The sequence below is a fragment of the Podarcis muralis genome, chromosome 5 (assembly GCF_964188315.1).
Source record: "Podarcis muralis chromosome 5, rPodMur119.hap1.1, whole genome shotgun sequence".
Lineage (NCBI taxonomy): Eukaryota > Metazoa > Chordata > Lepidosauria > Squamata > Lacertidae > Podarcis > Podarcis muralis.
Window position 1 is genome coordinate 79,161,201 of NC_135659.1, and position 27,946 is coordinate 79,189,146.

Below are 27,946 nucleotides of genomic sequence, written 5' to 3' on the forward strand. Positions count from 1 at the left end.
ACATCAAATTGATTAGAGCAGAAGACTTACAACTGCGCCTTGCACCTGTCTACTTATATAGTCTGTCTGTTTATATGTTCCCTACAGGTCATAGAATTTATGGTGTGTCAATTGCAGAGTAAAACCAGAAGCCCGCAAGAACCTAAGCACAACAGTGCTCTCATCACTTGTGATTCCCAGCAACTGGTATTTAGAAGGATACTGCCTCCAACTTTGGAGGTAGAACATAGCCATGGAGGCAAGTAGCCACTGAGAGCCTTCTCCCTTCATGAATTTATCTCTTTCAAAGCCATCCAAATTGGTGGCCATCACTGCATCTTGTGGGAACAATAATTCCATGCCTTGTGTGAAAAAGTACTTCGTTTTGTCCACCCTGAATCTTGTTTTTAATTTCTCTGTGCTTTTAGCTTCTTTTTCACTTTTTCATGACTTTATTGTTGTGAACCTATTTGATATATGTTTATGATGCAGCAGTATATAAACGTTTTTTATAAAGAAAGAAAGAAAATTGAAATAAATCTTCTAGCATTCTGCTCCATTGGTTGCCCTCAGGTTCTGGTGTTCAATGAACAGTTTCCTTTCAACAGTATAAAATCAATATTAATTTATATTGATAATATAGATTTATATCAAGTATTTAAAAGGAGAGTGATAAAATAATAGTTTCCTTTTTGGAAATGGATGGATGACTGAGAGACAATATGAGAGCCCTTCTCTATGATCATTATCCTTATCATCATCATCATCATCATCATCATCATCATCATCATCATCATCGCCTTGGTGGTTCCCGACAGCTTTTCCTGCAGCCCAAGGGTTTTATCAGCCCAGAAAAGAGCCAGGAAAGGCCCAAGGGTCCTGGTCCTTACTATTAATACCTTCCATCGGTCCATCATTTGTTTCCTGTCTCCTTATACTTGTGGGGCTATAAAAAATAAAAATAAATCATTTTTACAATAATTGCTTGCTGCCAGTTCCAAGTCTCAAAGTCACTTTGGAGTCCTTGCGCTTTCCCAGGTGATTTGCAAAAGTGCCTAATTTCCTTTAATGCTTTTATTCCTGTTTACTTGTTGCAGAGGCCCATTACATGCATGCCTTCGAGGTGAGGGTGAGGAGTTTTCTCCCCCCCCCCCCACATGAAGGACCATTGAGCCATGAATAAAGTCAAGGGCTGCATCTCATAATAGGTGGAACAGAGCCAGATTCAATGGTGGGGGTTGAGCGGGTGCCAGATTTGGAGCCAAAAGAAGATGGAAGTTTGCAACATTGCAGGATTGCAGAATGCTCTCTTGCTTTCTGTCTCACCCCATCCCTCTGTGTGTATCATCCCACCTCTAACGCTATAATTATGATTATCATTTAAATTTATATACAGTGGAACCTTGGTTCTTGAACGCCTTGGTACTCGAACATTTCGGCTCCCAAGCGCCAAAAACCCAAAAGTAAGTGCTCCGGTTCTTGAACGTTTTCCAGAAGCCAAATGTCCAATGCAGCTGTTGGCTATTGTTTCCGGGGCGCTTGCACCAATCGGAAGCCATGCCTTGGTTTTTGAACGCTTTGGAAGTCAAACGGACTTCTGGAACGGATTACGTTCGAGAACCAAGGTACCACTGTACGGCCCTTCGTCTGAAGATCACAGGGCAGTTCACAACATAAAAATACAAAATGAAAACATGAAATACATAATTAAACGAAAGCCAAAGCAAAACAAAGCAGTATTTCCCCCTCTCTGCACGCTCCCTTCCATCTCTGTCTCTATGGTTGGCATAATTTTTCTCCCTCATGTGGAGTATACAGTAACATGGAATTGGGAGAGTTTTGTATTCTGCGAAAGCATGGACTCCTCTGCTGAGACATCTGTCTGCAATCTTCTTTCTCTGCCTTTTGACCTCTCCACCAGTGGAGAGGACAGTCTGCAACTTCCAGTGACCCTCCAGTCACCTTCTCTGGGAGCTTAAAATTGTTGCCCTAAATGTAATAGATTTAATAATTTTCACTACAGCTTGTGCGTTAGAAACAAAGCAATTGGAACAGACTTGAGCGGGAAAAGGTTTGGCGGAAAGATTCTAATGAATGATAGAAGAGCAACTCAGAATGAGACCGAAATTAAAAATCCGAAAGAGGATATTAAGCAGCATAAGAAGCTATTCAGTAGGAAATAAAGAAAGCAAGAAAAATCTATAGTGACTATAGAAGAATTAATTAAGACTCTGGGAACAAGAATTGGTTTCTTGATGAACGTTGGACAATGAAAGCTAGGTTAAATCGTATAAAAATATTTTGTATGATGGAAAGGATGGAAGGAGACAATTGATTGCTATATTTGCATAAGTCGTTAATAGGAATGGCTGGCACAGATTTTAATAGCTGTATTGAAGTGTATTTAGTATTGCTTTAAAATATGAAAAAGAACCTTAAATACTTCGAGGTAGTAAGATAAAGTTTTATAGCACGTAAATAAGAGATCAAGTGGTGGACGTTTTCAAGGAAGAAGACCCAGCAGCAGAGGAGGTCAGATCTGCCGCCTGAAGCAACTGCCTCACCTTGCCTCATGTGGGGGCAGGCCCTGTCCTTTTGTGACATCAGAGGCGGTCCGTAGCTAATGGCACAGCTGGGGAGGCATCAGCACAACCCACCCCCCCGGCCTGTGGGGGCACCTCAGCAGGGATGTGTTCATTATTGAAAATATTTACAGCCCATCCTTCATGTGTACGGGAAGTGTATGTTAGAGAGAGAGAGAGGGGGGGGGAACCATAAAACAATATATTTTACCTTCCACTATCTGTCTCTGAAGAAAAAGAATGGACACGATAGATTGGTGTATTTAGAAAAAAAAACATTTATTTAGAAATAGAAGCTGGCTTGCACTTCAGTCCTGGAGCACCCCTGCAGCTGGATGTCAGGGAGGGGTCAGAGGCAGAGGGGAATAGTGGATATGACCCTTATCTTTGTCTTGTAGGCTCTATCCTGGGTATGCAAAAGCCATAACTTTCTACCCCCTTCCACCTCTGATGAATAAAGATTGGGGATTTTGGAGATATCTGTAATACTCTGAATATTAAAGGGCTCGTGTAATCATGTCAGAGCAATTTAAAAATTGACAAGAGAAAATGTTGGGCATATCATTTACGCAAGATGCACAGTGACTTAAAAATATGAGAAGTACCTAATAAATACAAAATCAGGAAAAGACTCTCCACCCCCTCTCATCAGATGTAAAGTCACGCAGAGTGGTGATTTTTACTGAGGGATTTAACGATGGTTGGATTTTACTTCTGAGAGGGAGCATTTGTGGGGAAATGTATACCCTTGGAGTTGTGTATATTCTGCAAATAACGGTCAGGTTATTGCCAACAAAATTTTGAGTTAGTTAATAGTTGAGCAGAGTTTAATAGCATTCTTTAATAGGCAGATCTAAAAGAAAGGCCTGATAAAATTTGTAATACAGTGCCCATAGAATTTAAAGAGTGATTAAGAGTCTTATAGTTAAAGGATGTTTCACACAGAAAAGGGAGAAATGTTACTTCTTATTGTAATACTTTCAAGCCTTATGTTGCTCATAATTCACTCCAAAAATTGCAATAAAACACCAGAATGCCTTGATAGGCTGAAGAATATCATTTGTTCATTTATCTGGAGAAAACTCTCCCAAAATTTTAAAACGAGAACAATTTAATACAATTAAAACAATCTAGAAACAGCATCAATGAAGGACCAGCACACACAAGAAATCTATAAAAGGTTGAGCAGAACAGAAATGTTTTGAAGGTTCATTGGGTGACCTTGAGCCACTCATACTCTCTCAACCTAACCTTCCTCACAGGGTTTTGAGGATAATATGGGGTGCCAGGAGAACATCGTATTGCTGCCTTGGGCTCTGTGCAATGGCAGACCTTGGGGTCTCAAATTTCAGTGGTGTCCTGAGCAGTGCCAAAATTTGGTCGTAGTCCCCGCCTTCCATTCAAGTCCGTAGTTGCATTGCTCCCCTAAATCCGCCTCTGCTCTGTTGAAGAAAAAGGGATACAAATGTAGTAAGCAAAGAAATAAGCAAGGAAAAGCAGGCACACACATAGCCTACTGTACTTCCTTCCTCAGAGAAGTCTAGAAATGTAATTACTTCCTCTAAAGTAGGCTTAAGATTATGCACCCTGAGAGCAGCAGCAGAATTCAAAGAAGGCAATTAAGCAATGCAGTGGGGACATGGGCAGGTAGTCAGCTAAGATTTACTCAGAGTAAACCCGCTGAAGTTAATGGAACTAACTTGGCCATGCACATTAATTTCAGTGGGTTTGCTCTCAGAAGAACCTAACTGAATACAACCCTTCCATTAGCACAAGGACTGCACTTTATTCGGCATTAGGGCTGCCATACGTCCCCCCCCCAAAAAGCTGAACAACTTTGCCCAAAAGGCAAAGCATGTCATTCACACTGGTTGCCTGATCACAGCCTTCCCCACTACGGTAAGATGTTTCCTAGAATCAAACTTGGAAGGGACCCTGAGGATCATCTAGTCCAACCTCCTACAATGCAGGAAAATGCAGCAGTCCCGTCTGGGGATCGAACTCACAATCTTGGCATTATCAGCACCATGCTCTAACCTAAGGTTACCAGACGTCTGCGCTTCCCGGGGACAGTCCCCGGATTTACAGATCAGTCCCCTGACAAAATCCATCTATTTAGTAGGAAGTTGAAAAGTGTCCCTGGATTCATTGAAAAAAATCGGGTGACCTTACTGTAACTAGCTGAGCTAAGTGTGTTGTATTTGTTCTTGAACTACAGTAATTATTTCCAAAATATGTGTCTTATATGTATAAATTAGTGCATGCAGATGGTATTAAAATCTGAGTTTCCCTTTTGTCTTCCTGCTTTGGGTTCTATGTAAGTAGCCAAGCTCCCAGAATATGTCGATGCATGTTAAAAACTTATAAATCACCTAGAGCAAAACTTGGGGCAGATCATTTGGTATGGAAGTTTCTGCTGATGTACATATTACTGGAGAAAAGGCACTGGAATCTTGCCCAGCGTAAATTTAGTAAAGAATTAGCCATAATAATTATCCATGATAATTTAGATATCAAATGTTGATTTTCTGGAGCTGACAGCAGAAGCATATGATGACTCTCTCTATCTCTCTGTTTCTGTCTGTCTCTCTCAACAGGTGGTTCTTTGTGGGGAACCTGTCGTCTTCTACTGAACTACAACTGCCATCCTCTCTGGCCAACACTGGCTTGAGTTGATGGGAGGTGTTCCCCATCCCTGATGTAATTTCAGGGACGGCAAAAAATAATTGTGCCCATGAATCCATTAGTCTTACTGTTGAGCTCTGGTGGAAGCCATTGAAAGGAAGAATGAGCACAAGCTGGGGTTTTTAATCTACTAATGGAAAAGGGAATACTAATAGCAATTATAATCTAAAAGACCCACCTTCAATACATTATTGATTCATAAAGCTTGGGCAATAATAAGCCTTTTTAGAATTAGTGCACAAATGCGATTTTTATCACATTCGGTTGGCTAGTTTCTTCACTCACACATCCATCTTCTATCCTGGCACATTACAGCTAGGCGGAAATTCTCAAGGGGAACAGGGGACAAACCAGGGCTGGTGATGGACGTGGCCTAAAGTGAGAGGGGGAAATTCTGAGGCCAGATAAGAGAGACCACATCTGGCTCCTCAGTCTGAGGTTCTTCGTCCCAAAAATAGGGCACCAGGACTATTTGGAGCATTCTATATATCACCACTGATGCAAGTAGTTGCTAATAGTTGCTAACTGGAATAATTACAGCATGAGACCAAAAACAGAAGTAAGGTTCTTAAAAGGAGAGTAAAACAAGTAGCTGTAATTACTAGGAGGGAAATAGGAGGGATAGTGAGACCGATCAAGCCCTGACTCAGAGTTTTATTCTGAGCTGTACACTTCCATCTAGATCTCTCTTTGTGCAGGATAATTAAATTCTCCGGCCGATGTGTGTTCACAGCTGAGACTAGGACCTGGGAGAAGAGAGTTTAATTCCCCACTCTGCCATGAAGCTCACTGGGTGACCTTGGGTCAGTGGCCACCTCTCAGCTTAACCTACTTCACTGGGGTGTTGTGGATATTAAAAGACGAGGGGAAGAAAGATATACATCAGCCTGAGCTCATGGGGGGGGATGGGATATAAATGCATTAAGTCTTCATCATAATCAATGATTCATAGCATTGTAGAGCTGGAAGGGACCACAAGGATCTGTTGGCAAACACACCTGGGGGACGGCAGACCCCTAGTACTTCTGAGCGTCTCCCAGTAGGCACATCTCTGGAATGGCATGTCCCTTCACTCCAGAGTGCCCCTCTGCGACACTTCTCATATGAAAAGTACACTCAAGTCTTCTGGCATCACACAGCAAGAAGACAGAAACATCCATAGATCTAAACTACCTTTTATTCACAATATATACAGAGAATCCATAATCATGTCTGTGCCCTCCAAACTCTGACAGAAACAGAAAGCAAAAACGAAAGTATAGTCCAATAACGCCCTCAGACGGAAGAGATAAGACAGTCTTCCATTCCCACACTCTTCTCAGACATCACATGTGATTTATACTAATCACACTAGGCAGCATCGGCTTACGTAAAATCCTAACAGGATCATCTAGTCCAACCCCCAGCAATTCAGGAATCTTTTGCCCAAAATGGGCTCAAACCCACAACCATGAGATTAAGAGTCTCATGCTCTGCCCACTGAGCATCCTCTTCCTCATCCTCCTCCCTGGAGAGCAGCTGCCAGTTAGTGTCAACTGTACTGAGTGAGAGGGACAAATGCTCTGACTAGGTACAAGATCAAAATCCAAAGAGGCAATAGGTAGGACAGCAAAAGCAGCAGAAGTTGGGATGCTAACAAGGGCAGGATCTGAGCAATTGGCTGGCCAGTTACCTAGATAATGTGGAGGACAGAGGCTTGACATAACATGAAGAGACTCATTTCACAGCCAATCATGTTCTGGGATGTTTGACCAAAGGTAGTGAAATGCCAGGCACTTCTCACCATGTTTTCCAGCTCAGTGAACAGGGTATAAGGTCTTTGCCTCCAGGATACGAAAGGCCTTCCTTCTACGTATTCCTGTAGGATTCAGACCTTGGCAACGAACAGTGATTTAAGCAATTGCTCTTTTATTGGAAGGAGATACTTCAGGACCTAGGCATTAAACCTAGTAGCCTAGTTATAAACCCACTTTTACAACGTCTCCTGCCTCTTGTAAATAAAAGGCATTTATTCGTTTCTCTCCCCAGAGCTGCAAGTTCATTGATAGCCGTGTGCTGTTAAAATAACCGTCGCTTCTCCAGACAAAGGTGACTGTTCCTGTGTTTATCTTTATATTCCTGCTGCTCTTCCTCCCGGGACTGTTCTGTATGCACGAACATATAAAGATAGATTTCGGTTTAACATTTCCAAACGGAGTGTTTTGTAATGCAAAATGTTTTGCAGGCGCAATAAATTGACTGGGGCTGCCTCCCATATACCAGGTCACCGAATGCCATCTCACTGCTGCCTGTGAAGGGGCAATGGAGCGGGCAAAAAGCGAAGGTGCGCCATGGGGATGACTCATTCCCTCCTTTGCAATGGCTGCTGGCTCTTGCCTCCGCAGCTGGAGCAGAGAGAAAACTGCAGGAGTTTTCATCTCTCCTCCAGATGCAGGGAATTTGCACTGAATGTGGATCGCCCCAAAAATCCCCCCCCCGAGCAGTGCAAGGGGGAGGGAGGTGGGGAGAGGGGGGAAAGAGTGCAAGACCGGAGGGGAGGGAGATTGAGAAAGGAGAAATGTCAAGACTTTTTCAGCTGACCTGCTTTCGTACTTGTTTATCGTTCTGCGACATTGTGAGTTAGTTCAGAAGTCATGTTCAATACACATAGCCATGCTCCTTTCTGGTATGCAAAGTGGCATCAGAGGTAATCGAAGGAGAAGAAGGCAAAGAATCTTGAAGTAACAGGGAACCTGACGTATTTGCATGTACAGTGGTACCTCGGGTTACATACGCTTCAGGTTACAGACTCTGCTAACCCAGAAATATTACCTCAGGTTAAGAACATTGCTTCAGGATGAGAACAGAAATCGTGCTCCGGCAGCACAGCAGCAGCAGGAGGCCCCATTAGCTAAATTGGTGCTTCAGGTTAAGAACAGTTTCAGGTTAAGAACGGACCTCTGGAACAAATTAAGTACTTAACCCGAGGTATCACTGTATATTCTGCCCCCCTTTTTTTACTGTAGCCTCAATAATTTTTGTTAAGGGGTGGTCCAAGCCTTTTATACTGGGCACCAGACCACCTCTCTCCCCTCCTTTGGGGGAGGGGGGATGTAAATATAATTTTTAAAAATTTGCACACTGGGCATGCTGCAAGCCCATCATCTTCATTTGCTCAGACTCGAATTTGTATCTATACGTACATATCAACATAGTCAAATGATATACAAATTTGCGGCCTGAGTCTGTTATATGTCTAGCAACACCTCTGATTTAGGGTTTTTTCCTTTGTGATTTTTGGTTTCGTGTATCATCATAAGTTTCGTGTATCATCCCTAATGGACGCAGGTGGCACTGTGGGTTAAACCACAGAGCCTAGGACTTGCCGATCAGAAGGTCGGCGGTTTGAATCCCCACGACGGGGTGAGCTCCGGTTGCTCTGTCCCTGCTCCTGCCCACCTAGCAGTTCGAAAGCACGTCAAAGTCCAAGTAGATAAATAAGTACTGCTCCGGCGGGAAGGTAAACGGCATTTCCGTGTGCTGCTCTGGTTCGCCAGAAGCGGCTTAGTCATGCTGGCCACATGAGCCGGAAGCTGTACGCCGGCTCCCTTGGCCAATAAAGCGAGATGAGCACCGCAACCCCAGAGTCGGCCACAACTGGACCTAATGGTCAGGGGTCCCTTTACTTTTACCTTATCATCCCTAATATCTTTAGTCTCCTTATTCACTATGGTATCTTGGCTCCTTCTTTCACAGTGATTTCTCACAGGTGCTAAAACTAGTTTCTTTTGCTAAATTGCTACATTAAGCTGATATGTATAAAAAGGGGGGGGGGGTGAGTGTGTCTAAAACTGCAGTTTATTACAGTGGTGCCCCTGTTAAATATTCCCTAGATCTAAATCAGCCCTTGACAATAATAATAAAACCCACTTTATTTATGTTACAGGTAGGTAGCCGTGTTGGTATGCCATAGTCTAAACAAACAAAAGAAAAAAATTCAACCCAGCACCAATAACTAACTTAGTTGGTCTCTAAGGTGCTACTGGAAGGAATTTATTTTTTTATTTTGTTTCAACTTTATTTATGTGTTTGAGTTGTTTAAACTGTTTTTAACACTGTGTTTTAATGGCTGTAACCCTCCCCTGGGACCATAGGGTGAGGGAGGGTAACTAATAATAATTTCTAAACATGTAGCAATTTTTCACCACAATCGAGAAAGAAGTTTAATGGCATTTGGGACCATTTTCTAAAACTTAATGAAAACTAGCAAGAAGCTGTTTACTGTTTATCAGCTCATTAACTAGCCCAGGTAGCTGTGCACTTAATGTGCAATCAATAGCAGGTAATGATTATGTCCAGGCTGTCGAATTCCAGAGCAGTTGTGTTAAATCTGGTAAGCAAACACACAAGAAAATGGTTAAATGTGGAAAGAAAACACACAAGAAAATAGGTAAATACAGTAAGCAAACACTCAAGAAAATAGTCCTGTGGAAATGTACACAGAAGACAAACTTTTGCACACACTATGCATTTACAGCACATCCATTGCACATTTATAGCACCTGATTTCCCCAAAGAAATCTGCGATCTGCAGTTTCCCACTCACAGAACAAACTCCCAGCACCCAGAACAAACTTTAGTCCCCATGCTTCTTCGGGAGAAATCCTGTGCTTTAACTGTGCAAACGATGTGCTCTAAATTCATGCCTAAATATGGTAACCATATTGTGCACTTTAGCTGTGCAGGACTATGGTCACAACATAGAATTGACATTAACAGCATTATTGATGCTTTCCTAATTATAGAATTGACATTAAAACTAATCATAAATGATGCACATCTTTCTCCTGCCCTATGCATAGAACTCACTGCATATGTGACTCTGTTGCGCCCAGAGGGTATCTGCACTCTGCCAGGACTCCGGTGTGTTGGCTGCTCCCACAAGGAGCATAAATATGGACAGTGGTATGGACAGTAAGGGATAAATATGGACAGTAAGGGAGCAATACTGACTATGGGAAGCCAGAGTAATTTATGTCAGTTTAAGACAGCGTCAAGTATGCCAGATCCAAACCCTGCTCAGGAGCAGAGCTACTTCCAGCTAAGGTGACAGAAGGAAAATGAGCGCTTAAAACAGTGTTGACTTACACCATACTTTTCATAGAATCAAAAATGGAAGGGGTTCCTAGGGGCATCTAGTCTGACCCCATGCAATGCAGAAATCTCCGCTAAAGCATCCATGACAGATGACCACCCAACCGCTGCTTAAAAGCCTCCAAGGAGAGTCCACCACCTCCCAAGGAAGACCGTCCATTGTCGAATAGCTCTTACGATCAGAAATTTGTTCCTGATGTTTAGTTGGAATCTCTTTTCTTGTACAGTGGTGCCCCGCAAGACGAAATTAATTCGTTCCGCAATTTTTGTCGTCTAGCGAATTTTTCGTCTTGCGAAGCACGAAATCCCATAGGAATGCATTGAAAATCAATTAATGCGTTCCTATGGTCAAAAAAAGTCCAAACAAAGCCAAATTTGGTACAACAACAGTTTATTAACTGCTCTTTAAAGTCACACATACTGTAAAGAGCAGTTCAAAAATTGAAGGGAAAATAAATTAACTTTATAAACAAAACATGTCTTTGTTTTTAGACAAAGAAAACAAAGTCGCGAGACGTTTTCGTCTTGCGAAGCAAGCCCATAGGGGAAATTCGTCTTGCGAGGCAAATCAAAAACGGAAAAACCTTTCGTCTAGCGAGTTTTTTGTCTTGCGAGGCATTCGTCTTGCGAGGTACCACTGTAACTTGAAACTATTGGTTTGAGTCCTACCTTCCAGAGCAGGAGAAAACAAACTGGCTCCATCTTCCAGCTCTTGAGGTATTTGAAGATGGCTGTCATATCTCCTCTCACTCTCCTCTTTTCCAGGCTTCTTCGTTGGTTTAAGCTTCCCCAGGTTCACAGGTCATGTGCCTGAGCTGAACAGAGCTAGGATCCAGCATAAGTCCCCCTTGCCTGGTCCCCACACACCCCTGAAATGCCCTTTTCTTGGGATTTACACTGGCCTTGGCTGCAGTGAACCAGGATGAAGGACTTACCGTACACTGGTGTAGCCCTTCATTTCTCTAGGGCTTGCACAGGTGAACTTCTCACTGTGCCTTATAAGTCTAGTATGAGGCAGAGAACTTTTTCCAAATCGAGGGCCACATGCCGGAGGTAGTCTTGGCCAGAGACAAAACTAACAGAACAATAAATATGAACTCTCTTCCTTTCCTTCGTTTATATTTTACATTTTTACAGCAGGCTAGTTTCTTCATTGGTACATCCCTCTCTATTCTTCATCCAGGCAAGCAAGACACATTATCAGTGCTCAAAGAAAATATTGAGGGTGTTACAGGAAAAATCTTAGGGCTCCCTTGGACAAAAATAAAGCACCAACCAGAGCAAATTGAAGCAAATCAGCAGCCTGTAGGCCTGGTCTTTATTGAAGAAAGACTGTCGCGACAGGGTGTTCCCCTCACTTGCAGGTGAAAGGAAAGACCCAGAAAAATAGTGTGCAAGGTCTTATAAAAACTTTTGAAATTCCCCTCCTCTAGGTCAAGCCCACCCCCCAGAAACATCATGCATATATTACAGAAAGGAGGGGTTGAGGGAGGAGTTGGTGGTAACCTGAGTATCTTGTCACCTGGCTGGTTCCTCCTTTCCCCCCCTCCCCATGAGTCACTTCCAGGAGACAAAGGGGAGTTTGCAGTTTCCTGCCCCCTGAGGGAAGATCTGATCATTGTCCTTTGTTTCAGTCCCTGCTGAATCCACTCCCATATGCAAGTTCTTTGTGATTTTGATTGTCTTCTGTCTGGGATCATCAGGGTCAGCACAGCCACTGGGCAGAGCTCCTGCAGATGTGCTGAGACAGTGGAGGGATTATGGCTGACCAGGACAAAGCCACCCCCCTCTGATAGTTCTTGTCATATGGAGTAAAATAAAATGGAACAGTGCAAACCCAATGTATGGTTGATTTTTCTATGAATTTATAACAGAAATGTGGCGTATGTAGTGTGTGAGTGTGTGTGTGTGTGAAGTTTGTACAAGCAGAATGATTGGGGTGGGGGGGTTCCTGCTACAAGGGGAAATGTAAAGCAGGGCTGCAGTGCAGTGTTGCCCAAGGTGTGTGAGGGCCAGTTAAAAATGTCTCAAGGACCACATATGCCCCCTGGGGCTGAGGTGCCTCATCCCTGACATTGTAATTAACATAGTGAATGTTTTCACTTGGCCAAAAGGTTGAGAAAACAGATATTCTCCAGACTGATGGGAGGGGGAAGCATTGATTTCAGCACCACATTACAGTCACACATATCTTCCATTGATCTCACCTTGATGTAATAGCGAAACCCAATTTGACAGAAGGGCAATTTCTATTCTCTGTCTCTCTCTATGGGCACACACTTAACTCATCAAAGCGGAGTCTCCTGTGAATTAAAGTAACACCTAATCTGGGATGCTTCCTTTAAACACCATTCAGCAGTTCCCATTAGGACAAATCTTCTCCCCTGTAACAAGACTGCCTGGAAAAGATAGATCAGGAAATGAAACCAATCCCACACAAACCTTTTAGAAAAGGACGCTGACTTAAATGCACTTAAAATGCAGCCCGTTCTTCTCATGTCTCCTAGGGCAGAGAAATCTTGAAATCTGTGCCCATAATTAGTTCCACATAACACAACCACTCAGGTGAATTCACTTGCATTTACTTCTTGGCTTCCAGGCTGCTGATCCATCCATTCCTGATTACCATTAAAAAATTAAAAAATAAACAGCTTTTTGCTTCATGTCACAGCAGAAAGGAATCTCTTCCTTCCACTTCTGAGGTCTAAAAAGCTTTTCGCTGTGCTTGACGGACCCAGTATGCAAACCCATCTCAACTGGTTTCCAAATAGATTTTGGGGCAGGGAAATAATATGGGGGTGTAGCATTAAGTGATATGAATTAAGGAAAATGCATTATTAAATCACATGCTCTTTTTTGTGAAAAATGTAGAACAGACTACTTTGGGAGGTTGTGGACTCTCCTTCTTTGGAGATTTTTAAGCAGAGGTTGGATGGCCATCTGTCATGGATGCTTTAGTTGATATTCCTGTATTGCAGGGGGTTGGACTAAATGACCCTTGGGGTTCCCTCCAAGTCTATGATTCTATCATTCTATGATTCCCTGCATCTGAGCAATGTGCCCCAAGAAAAGCTTTGCTGGATCAGGTTGTTGTAGAAAAATTGGGGGTTGGTTTTTGCTGCCCAGCTCTTCAAGTCCTCTAAGTCCATGATCAGTCAGAAAAGATTATGCCCTTAAGACAGGATTTGTATTGGGAAAGGTGTCCAAGTATTACTTTACGTCTAATCCAGCACCCTGTCTCTCAGTCTTCTGACAGATGCTTCTGGGTCACCATCAAGGAGTGATGGAGGCAATAGGCCTCTCCTGCTGTTGGCTTGTAGCAACTCGTATTTGGTGGCATTCTGCTTCCAAACATGGCTGCAGAACTGCCTTGGCTAATAGCCATCAATGAAGCTTATTCCCCATGAATCTTCCAGATGCCCTTTTACAGCTAGCTGCTTAAGCTAGTAGCTTCTTGTGGCAGCAAGCGCATGAATTAATGATGCGCTCTGTGAAGAAGTGCTTCCGCTTGTCTCTTCTGAATCTACTGCCAACCCGTTTCACAAGATGATCCAGAGCACTATTGTTATGAGAGGCGCAGGAAAAGCTTCTATCCACTTTCTCTACTGTATATACCATGTCCCAGCTCAGCTGTATCTCCCCTCCCTAAACTAAGAAGTCCCAAACACCCCTTTTCCCAAACCAAAGCTGATCCAGCCCCCCCCCCCCATGTGCATTCAGCAAAACAGCATAGGACAACTTGCAGCACCTTAAAGAGTAAAAAAATTATGGTGGCATAAGGTTTAGTGATCTCAAGCCCACTTTGTCAGGTGCATGAAATGAAATTCTAGCTGGATATAAAGGAGAAAACAGTAAGGTGGGAGTTGAATGGCAATGAGATGCAAAAATTACCGCCAGTGATAATTACAGTTTAAATGTCTGTTATGTAGTCACGCCCTTTACAGTAGCAGGTTTGCCAAGCATATATTCAGCTTTGCTGAGATGATAGGCTGAACATCTGTAGTGGAGCAGGAAATGATTCACTAGTCATTTGCACTACCCTTTTCTGCACATTTTCCAGCCCTATGGTGGGGCCACCAAAACTACCACCTTTGCAACTTATGTTGATATTTTCATTCAGCTATTCGCCATGACCTTACAATCACTTTCCTATTTAGTTACCACCCATTCAGCCCCCACCTTAGATTCTTTCAGCTCCCAATGTACATCATTTCACATTTGCTTCTAACAAACACCACATTTTACAATCTTAAAACGACACTGGTTTATGTAATCTTTTCTGTTGGATCTGGAGTAAGCAGACATGTTTTCAAGATAGCTCCTGAAACTCCCAATTCACCATTTGCACAGAGGCTTGGTGAGGGCAGCAGGCACGGCACTGTCACCTACTCTTTGGGTGGAACTGGGTTAGGACGAGATAGAGGGCACGCCTGCCGGTTTGTGTGTGCGGTGGAGGAGTCTGCATGTGTGAGGAGTGTGTGTTATATGCAGGGCTGTTGTGCATGTAATCCTGTGTGCAAGAAAGAGTGTGTGTGTGTGTTCAATGGCATTTGGCCCTCACAGGATTGGCCACACTTAAATGTGGCAGGAAAAGCCAGCCACCCTGTGTTGCATTATTTTTAAAAAACCGTTCCACAAAGTGTTGGGTTCCACAAAGATGCGGATGTTTGGGAAACCACCCCAGCCACAAAAATGCCTGTGATTTCAGGATTTAAAATAACAAGTAGCTCAGTTGGTAGAGGCGTAGAGCACGAGACTCCTAATGGGTTTGAGACCCACAAGGGGCAAAAGAGTCCTGCCCTGTAGGGGGTTGGACTATAGGGCCATCGTGGGCCCTTACAATTCTATGATGCCTCTTTTTCTGCACCAAATCCCCGCGAAGCCAAGGCCAGGGTCGCGGGGCCTGTTGTCCGATGTCGTCTCCCAGGTCTCCCTTCCCTCTCCACCCACAAGGTTCCCTTCCCTTCTTCCAGCTTTTGCCAGATCCCTTTTGTCTTCCCAGGGAGAACAAAGGGAAGGGGGGGCTTTCTCACCCCCACGCAGCTCCCCCTCGTTCTCCTCTCTCGTTCCTGCAGCCGACCTCCCCCCTCCCTTGCAATTATCTGCGCCGGCTGCCTGCCCAATTCCCCTAACCGCTCTCTTCTCCGCTTCCTCTGATTTACGCTTAGGCGCACAAATCCCATCCCGGTTTGCCCAGAGGCTTCCCCAGCCACGCATCTCTCCTAATTAACTGCCTTCCCAATGGTCCCGGCGCTAGACGGCGGAGGCAGGGCTCCAAGGAGCACCGAGGAGGCTTCTCCCTCCTGAGTCTGCCTGCCTGCCTGCCTCTTTCGGTTGCAGGCCTCTCTGCTCGGGAGAGGACGAGGAGGAGCCTCCAAGACCCTTATCCCTTCGCTTGTTTGCCTCTTTCTCCCTCTGAGAAACAGAGCGCGAATTTGTAGACGGTGCCTAGCAGGCGGGCTGTCTCGCCTGGCGGCCGTCGGCGGCGTGGCGAACTGAGCTTCAAAAAGGCGCAGAATGGCAACTTTCGGCGTACAGCCGCCGGCGCTGGGGAGGTGTCCCTTTTGGATCGCCTGGCGCGGCGCAGCGCGCAGCGGCTGGAGGCGCCCCGGGCGCCGAGAAGAGGAAGGCGCGGGGCAGCAGCAGCGGCGGCGCTAAAGGGCTGGCTCTCTCCGCTCCGGATCCGGGAGGAGGGAAGGAGAGGAGATCGGGCGCCTCCCGCCCAGCCGCACATGGCTCAACCGGAGCGCGGGGCCAGATCGCGGGCGGCGCCTCCCCCTCCAGGCATGTGCGCGCCCAACTCTGCCCGGAGCCCCTGGCCGGGGCGCAGCGGCTGAACGGCTGTGCCCGCGAGAGGCACGCACCCGCGGCTCCCTGCGGGCACCTGTGCGGAGAGGTAGGTGGGACGCTAGCTGGGATCTTCGGGGGGAGGGCGGTGTAGAAATTTAATTAATAATAATAATAGCTGCCGTTAAGGGCGGAGGGTGGAAGGATCGGTCTTGCAATGGCGCGGTCCTGGGCATGGTTGCTCGGAAGAAAGTGCTATTGGTCAGTGATGTTTACTCCCATGTAATTGGGTCTGAGGTTGAAGGCTGGGTCTTTCTCGTGCTGGGCGTGGTGGCCCCGAGGCTGAGTCTCTGCCCCACGCCCAAGTGAAGCTCGTTCGCCCAGAGGGTACGCGAAGGTGGTCTATCTAGCTCAGCGCCTTTTTCGCCCCCTCCCCGATATTGATTTGAACCAAGGCTCAGTAGCACGCCCCCACCCCAATAACCCAATTTTAACGCCAGGGCTCAATCTGTCTGGTATAAGTTGAAGGGTCTTTATGAAGAGAGTGTTGTTGAGCATGTACAGAGTGTTTGTTCCTGGAGAAGCATCTCTCACATCTAGGGGGATTTAGAGTCCCGAGGTGGGATTTGCAGGCTAGTGTGTGCTTTCATTAGGGTCTGATCTTGCTGGAGCTTTCCTAGTGGCAAATAGTGCGGTAGTAAGGTGAGATGAAACTGACAAAAGTGAGTGTCCCTGAGCGCACACAAAGTGATTTTTTTACTGCAGCTAGACTACTCACCACCTGGTATTAGGGAGGTGAAGCTTCCAAGTCAGACAGCTGTGCGTCCAAGCAGGTCTGCACCCCTGTAGATCTCATTTTGGGACTGACCACTGGAGATGATTTGCTTAATCTCTCTCTCCCATCTGATCCCAGGATCACCTGCTTTTTCTCCTGGTGGGGGTGTGTGTGCCTGTTACTGCTATGTCTACCCACTATTTAACAGTGCCTTCGGCAGACTTTTAAGGTTGTGGAGGGAGAGAATGGCCTGCCACGAAGTGAGAGGCTCCATGCAACTAGTTGGCAGAAGCTTATTCCCTGTAGGGAATCTGCCAGCAGGCAAAGGTCAAGCCTCCTGTGCCCTTCCTTGGCATTCAACTTGGCACTGCCCCTTCCTCTCCTAAATGTATTGGCCAACTCAGGGCCTTTATTGGCTATTAGAAGGCATTGGTGCAGGGCCAGCTGGGAAAAACTAGATTCCCAGTGGACGACAAATATGATGTGATTGCTGGTACAGGAATCTGGGAGGTCTGCGTTCAGCTCCATGCCTGTCCATGAAGCTCATTGGGCAACTCTTGGCCAGTTGCCATCCTTGCCCCTTAACAGACCTCACAGGACTGTTGTGAGGGTTAAATGTAGAGAACCTTGAGTTCCTTAAGATGAAAAGTGGGGTGAGCATCTAATAAGGCCTGTTTGTTGCCTGGCTTCAGGTGGTCCCTTTCACATGCTCCAGAAAGCATCCTCATGTTTTGTACACATAATTCTCCCATCCCCTTGTTGGTATCTATCAAAGTGGAAGTCCGGGAGGCTTTGGCAATGGCTGGTTAGAAGATGTTCTCTGCAACAGCATTCTGCGTGAGGCTGCTGCTGAGAAGCAATCCAAGCGATGGGACATTGGGCTTGGCTGTGGAGAGTGAATGCTGAAATCCTTCCTCAGCCCTGACCTTCACTGATGAGGGTTTGGGACAAGTAGTGATATTGGAGCACGTGTGGCTTTTGCGGTATCTTGCGTATTGATTTTCAGTGCATCCTCATCTCCAACGTCACTGGTGCCCTTGAACAACCCACATAGATTCCCCATGGCCTGGGCCACCTTTCTGCAACCTGGAGCCCTCCAGATGTTTGCGGCGACAGCTCCCATCAGTCCCAGCAAGCGCCAGACTGGCAAAAGATGGCCTGTGTAGTTGCACTGTGGCGTTTGCAGCATTGGCACACAAGACCATGCAGGAAAAACCTCATGCATGTGTTTCCAGGTCCTATTTCCCGGGTTCTCTTTTGTGCCAATGGACTGAAATAGATGTACTGAAAGAACGTCCTGCGCAGGCAGCCTCCCACTACACAAAGGGGTTTTCTATAAGTCTTCCCTGTGATAATGGTTGCAGAATGTTTATGGCAATTACATAGAGATGGTCTTGCAAATTTCTTCGTACCTGTGTCCAAGTATCACACGGTTGCCCGAGTGGTGAGAAGGGGGAAAGATTTAGATGGCTCATCTGTGGTGTAGAGAAGGACGAAGCTGTAGGTATAGTAAGTGCATTTTAATCTATATGCATGACTCATTTGCTTGTTGTTGCGGCGAAGCGTGCAGAAGGAACACCTTGTTGCTTCTGTCTCATCTGCACCCTGCTGTGAGGGAGGGGTGGTGTGTGGTAAAAGGGGATTGTAGCAGGAAAATAGTATGCAAGGATTAAGAAGACCCATCTTGGCCCAATCCCTTTGCTGATCTCCCAGCAGCTGTATGTTTTTGTGTGTGTGCCTTTAATGTTCTTTTTTCCCTCCCCCAAAAGAACTGCGTAACTACGTGTCCGCCCGAAACACCTGGGAGCCAGCTGTGTCTGGAGTGGTGTTTGACGTAAAGACCTCTGGTTCATCAGATGCTGTCTGTTAGCAGCCTTACCTGTCCTTGGGAGTGACATTAAAATGCAAGAAACGTGTTTCCTGGTCTCTCGTTCCTCCTGGTCTCTTCTAATCTGCTTCATAAAGTGGTCTGATTGCTCTAGCTCGGGGCTGTTGGCTGTAAGGCTTGGGGTCTTCAGGAGGCCCTTGGGGTGAGATCTCCAATGTGGCCCAAGGCAATCTGTGCAAACCATTTATTGAGACAGGAGTGCAAACATTTGGGCTGGGTTTGGTGGCCAGTCACTGTTTCTAGTGATGGCTTCCTGACCCCCAGAGGCAAGTTACACTGCATCCCTCATGTAAAGTGAAAAGTGGGGGGCTTAAAGGGGAACTGGTGGGTGACTGGCCCATTCTAGTGAGCCCTTGATACCGATACACTCTCACACTCACCGTATTCTTTGCTCTATAAGACGCACCCGATCATAAGACGCACCTAATTTTAGAGGAGGAGAACAAGAAAAAAATATTCTCGCCCTCTCTGCTCAACGCCTCTCCAGCAAAGCGGGAGGAGAAATGGAAGGGGCTCCGTTTCTCCTCCCGCTTTGCTGAAGGGGCGCTGGGCAGCTTTCCCTCTCTGTTCAGCGCATCTTCAGCAGAGGGGCAGGAGAAGTGGAGCCCCTTCCATTTCTCCTCCCGCTTCGCTAAAGGGGCGCTGCACAGAGGGGGAAGGCTGCGCAGCGCCTCTCTAGCGAAGCGAAGCCAGGACAGCAAGAAGGATCAGTGCGCACCGATCCCTCTTGCTCTCCTTGCTTCAGCGAGAGCTGCGCAGCCTGCATTCGCTCCATAAGACGTGCACACATTTCCCCTTACTTTTTAGGAGGGGGAAAGTGTGTCTTATAGAGCGAAAAATACGGCATCTTCCCTTGCTGTCAGTGACTTTTTGAAAACCAGTTCATTCTTTAGCGGAATAACACTAGATCTTTGCCTGTTGGTCTCTAGAATTAAGCTTGCGATGGCTACTAATGAACATATTTGAAGACCTCTGAATTGCACCAGCGTCAGAACTAGGAAATGAGGCTTTTACTAAAGCAGAAAGGGTGTTCTATTAATCCTCTCCTGCACCTCACTTGAAACAGCAATTCAAGTGCTCAGGATTGAGGAGAGGATGTAGTTGGCAATTTACCATTGTTTGCAAGCCACAAAGGGATGTGGAATACCATTTGCCAGAGAACAACAACACGCTCCTCTTAGGGTTTCCAGGAGGCATATGCCTAGTCTCTGTGGAACAAAATGCTTAACTAGATGGGCTTTTAGGGTGGTTCTTATGAATATGTGGTGTCCTTTGATCAGTGGGAAAGGAGAGATGTGCAGCAGAAATGTTTAGTCTGGCAGGACTGGGAGCCACACTTTCTAGCATTTAGAAGGCTTTTGGAGGCAAAGTAGTAGCATGTAGCTTAGATGATGGGGACCTGGAGCTCCGGTCTGATGTTCTCAGAGGGAGGAGGAACTGGTATTGTTGGTGGCAGTGCTAGTGAAGAACTTTAGCATGCATGTAGAAAGGTGGCGTGTTAAAGGGATTTTTAAAAAGATTAAGCAGACCGCAGGACTTACTGTCATTCCCCTCCCCATCAAAAGAATATTTTATGAACATGAAGAAGTGGAAACCTACGAAATTGGCCAGAAATATAAGGATGAAGGTGACCTCCCAAGCACAGGATTTCCCTACTGGTTCACTAAGGGAAAACATCAGTCATGGTCCTCCTTTGACCGCATTCCCTTGATCTCATGGCTAGAGAGATGTTGCTGAAACTCATAATTACCTGGCTAAGAAAACAGGTTGCCCTGCTTGTAATGAATGAATGCACTGCAAATCACAATTGCTGATTCATTTCAGCAGAGGTGAGCTTCCCATAACTAGCTGAGCTGTGGCATTTCTGGCTTCCGTGGAACCTCCTGAGTCTTTGCCTCTTCCTTCTCCTGCAAAACATGAGGAAGTATGTGTGCGCTTCAAAAGTACACTTCAAAAATGTATTTCCATAGCAAGTCATTTATCGTATTTCTTCCGTAGGTTCTTCCCAGGAGGATGTGGACAGCTTATTCCCATCCTTCATTACTTAGCCAGGCTGAGGCTGGGCAGCTGTGTTATAAAACGGGTACATGTCTCACTGTCGGAATGTGAGATCATGGCAACACTTCAAGTCAGGCTTTGGTAACCTGGTGTCTTCTGGAAGCTTTGGAAAAACATCTGGAGGGCACCAGGTTGGCAACAGCTGGTGGAAGGATTGAGTGTATTAGGGGGAAAACAACAACCCCACAACTGTATCCTGCCAGTTTGAACAGCTTTCACCCTGTATGAGATCTGTTGTGCTTGGTCAGGCAAAGTGCTTGAGTGTGTGAAGCAGTTTCACGGTTTCTTGAATCAGAATACAGTGGTACCTCAGGTTAAGTACTTAATTCGTTCCAGAGGTCCGTTCTTAACCTGAAACTGTTCTTAACCTGAAGCACCACTTTAGCTAATGGGGACTCCTACTGCTGCCACACCGCCGGAGCACAATTTCTGTTCTCATCCTGAAGCAAAGTTCTTAACCTGAAGCACTATTTCTGGGTTAGCGGAGTCTGTAACCTGAAGCGTATGTAACCCGAGGTACCACTATATTCCTTTCCAATCAAGTTTCAAGCCTGCTTTTGGACCTGAAAGTGCTGGTGGGAGCCCATCAACAGAGGTCCACCTCTCTGTGGCTTATGATGCCATCAACTATTGTACCCTTCTGGTGGGATGTAGTGGCTCCATCCCTTGGTGGGATGTAGTGGCTCCATCCTCTACTGTTGAGTCAGTCCCAGAAAGTGGTGGTGGGAGACTGCATTTAGGATGTGTGGTACTACATATTCCATCTTGTTTCCTGTTCCCTTAACATACGTGGATCTGCTGGGAGAGGCCATTCAGGGATTTGGACCAGGATAGGACATCATCTGCTTGCAGATGGCACTGAGCAACATCTCTTGTTTGCATCTTCTGATCCTAGGGAGGCAAGATTAGAAGTCCTGAACTGGTGTCATCTTTGGATTGGATGAGGTCAGATTGAAGCTTAACCACGCAAGACGGAGGTACTGTTGGTTGGGGGGTTCTAGTGGTCAATATGTTTCAGACAGGATTGCACCCTCCTCTCTCTGCCCTTTCCTACACAAAATGCAGCAGGTTTGCAGTTTGGGGAGTATCCCTGGATCAGGATCTGCTCCTTAAGCAGAATTGATAGTTGTGGCCAGGAGCGTGTTTTACCAACTTATGCCAGCTATACTGGCAAAAGCACATCTGGCCTTAGGCCTGTGTGTTCATGTCACCTCCAGGCTAGCTTCCTGCAGTGTGCTGTATGTGGAACTGTCCTTGAAGACTCTGGAAACTTCCATTGACTCAATGCAGCTGGCAGGATTCTGACTGGGGCTGTTCTACTGGATCATATTTTATCAATCTTTCTCCAGGTGTGCTGGATACCATTCTGCTTCCAGACTCAGTTCAAGGGGCTGGTTTTGACCTTTGCAGCTCTAAATGCCCTGGCACTAGAATCTCAATTGCCTCCCACTGTTTGAATATACCTTATTCTGCGTCAAGAGGCCCTCAGTCAAACTCCTTTGGTGTCAAAGGTACAGCAGGTGGAGACATAGATGATAACTTTGTAGTGGTGGTACCCAATATCTAGAACAGCTTCCTAAAAGAGATCAGTACACATAGTCTTCTCAGTGCCTACTTTTACATGTGAATCAAAGACTTTTTTTTTTATCTCAATGAGCTTCTTTAGATCTCTCCTGCTGGTCAGTTTTAAAACCCTAGAGCTAGGCCAAAACATTCTGCCCTCCAGCTTTCTGACTCCAGCCAAACATGAATTTGAAAATGGCCCATGACACACTTGATGCTCTAGACCTGGGATGGAGAACGTGCAGTGTTCCAGATGTTGATAGACTACAACTCCCATAATTCCTGACCTTTAGCCATACTGGTGGGGCTGTTGGGAGTCCAGCAGGTTCTCCATCCATCTAATAGACAGATCACCAGTGAGAACCACCTTCAAAGGTCACCCAAGAGACCTATGCTGAAATTCCTTCAACCCACTTGAACTTTGGCCCTTTTAAAATACTCCGTCTTTTTGCCTTTGCTCCCTTTTATGCTTGGGTCTCTTACATTGCATCACTTCCTCTGCAAAACTTCACAACAGAAACATAGCCTGTTGGTCCCAGCCTGTTGGTCACTATTCAGGAATGATGGTTGTTGTAGTCAAGCAACATCTGGAGGTTAGCTAAGTGGATACCGCTACATTTAATCACCTTCATTCCTTGTCTGTCTTCTCTGCTCTCTTCCTTTCCCTTACCGTGACTAAATTAAGACTCCCATCTCTCTTGGGGGAAGGGTTGGATATGGATATGCTTGGATATGGATATGCTTGGATATGGATATGCTTGGATATGGATATGCTTGGATATGGATATGCTTGGATATGGATATGCTTGGATATGGATATGCTTGGATATGCTTCTCTGTAAAGTTAGTTCCATGATGATACTATTTAAATATCGTCTGATGCATTGAAAATCAGGAGAAATTGTCAATTTGACAATCATGGCTTTGGCACACAGGCTTGGTTCTTCGTTGTCCCACCAGCAAATTCCTGTGCCTGTAAGATTGAAATTACCATTCTTTAAGGGGAGGGGAAAGAAATCCAATTATTAATGTTTGCCTCAATGAGAACATGGTCCATGCAAAAGTTAATCAAATAGCAATATTGCTGCTTTGTTTGTTCTTGCAGAAACGATCGTCTTGCTTTGCTCCTACAGAAGGAGTCTGTGTAGAAAAATGAATAGTGCAATTAAGCTCAGAGGCTGATCGCATACATCAGCCGTGTTGCTAGACCAGCACAGAATTTGGAAGTCTGCCCTTTATATGTTGATAACCACTTTTAAACATATAAACAAGTGAAGTTCAAGGATGTAATTGCCGGTGATTTGTCCATTGGAATTGTGATTCCAGGACCTCTGCTTCAAGCAAGGTCTGCAGTTCTGTCACTGTAACTGATCTGTTTGAACAAAGAAAGGATTGCCTCTGCAAATGTACTGTATCCTCAATCTTCTCCGTTCCTCCTAATTTCAATCTTGAATGGTTTGCAAACTCCCCACTCACAATCCACAAAACTGTTTGAGACAACATTCAGGTAATTACAAGTGGCTTCATGAAAAATGTTTAAGCCTTTGGGTCCCTTCCAACTTTACAATTCTGTGATCTAAGCTAGGGGCTACCATGTTACATGGCAGATGTCTGCCCCATCCTGAATACAGGAGAAGATAAAGACCCACACTACAGGTGCTTGGATGCTTGGTTACCTTTTCCGCAAATAAAATTTAGACACAGGCGAGTAATTTCCTGAGTCATCAACGCTCTTTTCTTTCTTCAAGGACCGTGTGGTAGGTACCGTATTTTTTGCACCATAACACTCACTTTTTTCCTCCTAGAAAGTAAGGGGAAATGTCTGTGCGTGTTATGGAGCGAATGCCTGCGGGTGGCGGGGGGGATCTGCTGCAGTCGTGAGCAGAGGATCCATGGTTCCCCTCCTTCCCTCCTCCGTGGTTACAAAGCATGGATCCACATGGATCTTCAGGATTTTTGCATTGGGCTACTCCAAACTCACTGTCAGATCACATGTCTGTGGCCACAGCATGAACCACAAAAATCATATATCCACTATTTCGTTTAGAATATTTTTTTTCTTGTTTTCCTCCTCTAAAAACTACATGCGTGTTATGGTCTGGTGCGTGTTATAGAGCGAAAAATACGGTAATTAACTGCTGAAGGAGAACCCAAATATAAGAGTGTCTTCCTGAAGTTACTAGCCCAAATTCTTTCTGGATTTTACTGGCCAGAATGGAGAGCAGATTCAGATTCAGAATCAGATTAAGGACTTCTTCCAAGCACTTTGTTCGCACCTAATGAAGCCAAAATGGATACTAACCTAAGACCCTTTTGTGCCACACATTGAAAACTATTATGATACATCAAATAGGCATGGCTCCCCTCTCCCCAAGAATCCTAGGAGATGTAGTTCATTAAGGGTGCTGGGAGTATACTCCTCACAGAGCTGCGGTTCCCAAAGTGGCAGAACATTCAATCAATCCCTCTTCCCAAGGAACTTTGGGAATTGTAACCATGAGGTGGGGAGTTTCAGATTCTTTGGGGGAACCCCGAATGTTTAAATTGGTATGATACTGCTTTAAATACAATGCAGATGGGGCCTAAGACAAAAATGGCAAGAAGGTACATGCAACAGCTTGGGCTTAGGACTTAGTTTTGGATATGTTTTTGGTTTGTTTTAATGGTTTTGCTGTCCATATCAAGCCATGTTTATGGACTACATGCAAATAATTCAATCCTAAATTTCACATGTGGGATACACTGGCCCACATGCAGCCTCATTTCTTGTGGCTCTCCTTATTAATCATCTCCTTACAGTTCCTGGTTTTTCAAAACTGGTTTTACCCCTCTCTATTTTCTGAATAATTAGAAGTGGCAATATTTTATTTGATAAATGTAAGTGGGCGGTTTTCTTTTCTTTTTTCCCCTGCCGCCCTGCCCCCCGCACCCTCTGAAAACAAAATAGTAAGCTTCTGCTCTGTATATGTGTGGCAAACTAACATCATAAAGGGATTGTTTTTATTTGCTTCCCAGAACAGTAGCTTTGTTGGGTTTGCCATACTAGGAATGAATCCCCTCTATTGGGTTATTTGAGTGTAATCCCATCAGAACCAGCTGGGATTTCTTCCGGGAATTCTAATCAGAGGTAGACATGATGGAAATACATCTGCTAATCTGTTAATCCAGAATGCACTTTGCTCAGTCTAGCAGTGTAGACCCCAGCACCTTACCTGGGAGTAAGCCCCCATTGAACTCAATTGGACTTACTTTTAAGTAGACACCCAGGGCATTGTGCTCCTGAGTACAGCAGTGGGCTTCAAGAGTGCCACTTCCAGGGAGAACAGCGAAGGACCATTTCACCAGCCAGAATAAGCACCGTGGCGTTCTATAGCTTCAAGAAGCGATGGAAGGAAACCTCTTTAGCTACAACTAAAGAAGCCTTCAATTGGGCTCTGCCCGGTGATGGATGTTGCTTATTTGTTCGGGAGCCAGACATCCTTTTTCTAAAGCAGAAATCTTCCGGATGGAGAGCATGATTTCCCGGCACTCTTGAAACTGTTAAGACATTGTGTTTTTTGGGAAACGGAAGCTCTTTCTTGGAGCCCTTGTTGCTGTTGTGCTGCTGCAAGACCTCTTATGGACAGTCCCTGCAATGTTCCTCACATCCATCAACAAGTTTCTCTGCTGCCTATGTGACAGCCTGTGATGATTTAATCTAATTGTTTTAATACGTGGCAGATTCTGCTCTCCCTTAACAGGATAGTTCCAGCAGCAAATGTTCCTTTAGATTTTTTTTTTTTAAAAAGCAAGGCTACCTGCCCCCAAGGGATGCGGGCAGCGCTGTGGGTTAAACCACAGAACCTAGCGCTTGCCAATCAGAAGGTCGGCGGTTCGAATCCCCACGACAGGGTGAGCTCCCGTTGCTTGGTCCCTGCTCCTGCCAACCTAGCAGTTCAAAAGCACATCAAAGTGCAAGTAGATAAATAGATACCGCTCCGGCAGGAAGGTAAATGGCGTTTCCGTGTGCTGCTTTGGTTCGCCAGAAGCGGCTTAGTCATGCTGGCCACATGACCCGGAAGCTGTACGCCGGCTCCCTTGGCCAATAAAGTGAGATGAGCACCAGAGTCGGCCACGACTGGACGTAATGGTCAGGGGTCCCTTTACCTTTTTTACCTGCCCCCAACATAAAGTGTATTTTATTTATTTATTTATTTATTATTTTGGATTTGGGAGGATGTTGTTTTGAGAGTGTAACCCAGCTGCCTCTTTGAATGCTTTCTAGCATCCTTGCAAAGGCTTTGTAAGAACGAAGGATTCTTTCCCCAGAACTTGGCCAAGCCGCATGAATGGGACTGTGGTAATTTCTCAGTGTCCTTTTCAAACTTAAAAGCAGCAATGGAGGAGGGAGGGCAATTTCCACTTAGTTCAATGTCTTTTGGGGAGAGGGTGCTTTCCTCCTTTACCGCTATGCCATATTATTAGGCAACTCCCTTCCTTAGCAAGATCATAGTGGGGTCTTTGGAGCTTTTGGTCCTCCTTCTCTTTAGTAAAGGTAAAGGTACCCCTGACCATTAGGTCCAGTCAAGGACGACTCTGGGGTTGCTGTGCTCATCTGAGGGAGCCAGCATTTGTCCGCAGACAGCTTCTGGGTCATGTGGCCAGCATGACTACAGTAAGCCACTTCTGGCGAACCAGAGCAGCACACGGAAATGCCGTTTACCTTCCTGCCAGAGAGGTACCTATTTATCTACTTGCACTTTGGCGTCCTTTCGAACTGCTAGGTGGGCAGGAGCTGGGAGCTCACCCCGTTGCAGGGATTCGAACCACCAACCTTCTGATCGGCAAGCCCTAGGCTCTGTGGTTTAGACCACAGCGCCACCCGCGTCCCTTCTCTTTAGTAAGGAAGGTGCTAATGATGGATTAACCCCTTTGCTGGCCACTTTGTTTTCGTAGCTCTTTGTGACACTGTTGTCTAACTTGATGGGGAGCAGTTCCAGCGAAGCTGCATAAGTCACAGCGGGAATGTACCTTTTGGAAAATTCAGTTGCGCAGCCATGATAATGCCACTGCTCTCTTCCCAGCTGAAGGAGAGGGGCTCCCTTCTCAGATGCTTAATAATTAACAGAGATTTCTTGATCTCAGCCAGTGCCCTTCACACAGAGTTGGTGGGTTGCTGGGGCAGAAGCGCTGCATCACAAAAGTATCAGCAGCGTTGGTTTGAAGCCACTGAGCTGAGCAATATTAAACTGGATGTCTGAAGGAATTTTTGAGCAGGGAGAGTCTTCCCATACTAAACAAACTCGTGGATCTCCTCATAGGAAACCGCCTTTGTACCAAGTCAGACATCTGATCCATCTAGCTCAGGATAATCCAGGGTTTCAGACCTAGTGAAACATGAAAACTAGATGCTCTCTACCACTGAACTTTGACCCTTCCTGGGCTCCTACCACTGCTGCATTTTTTTAAAAGGGTATCATTGATTTTTGAGGAAATCAGCAGTGGAAACCTCCCATT

The 27,946-nt window shown here is 45.5% G+C and overlaps 1 protein-coding gene across 4 annotated transcripts in view; it reads left to right on the forward strand.

The window, feature by feature from the left end:
• Window positions 1-15,838: 15,838 nt before the first annotated feature.
• KCNS1 (potassium voltage-gated channel modifier subfamily S member 1) overlaps window positions 15,839-27,946 on the forward strand; it is a 47,898-nt gene continuing 35,790 nt past the window's right edge. For 3 of the 4 annotated variants that reach the window (XR_013393010.1, XR_013393011.1, XM_028735047.2), the window contains exons 1-2: window positions 16,138-16,275; window positions 21,783-21,864. The gene's annotated coding sequence lies outside the window, so the exon portion shown is untranslated. Of the gene's footprint in view, window positions 16,276-21,782; window positions 21,865-27,946 lie in introns of all 4 variants that reach the window. The other variant, XM_077929257.1, reaches the window with a different exon arrangement.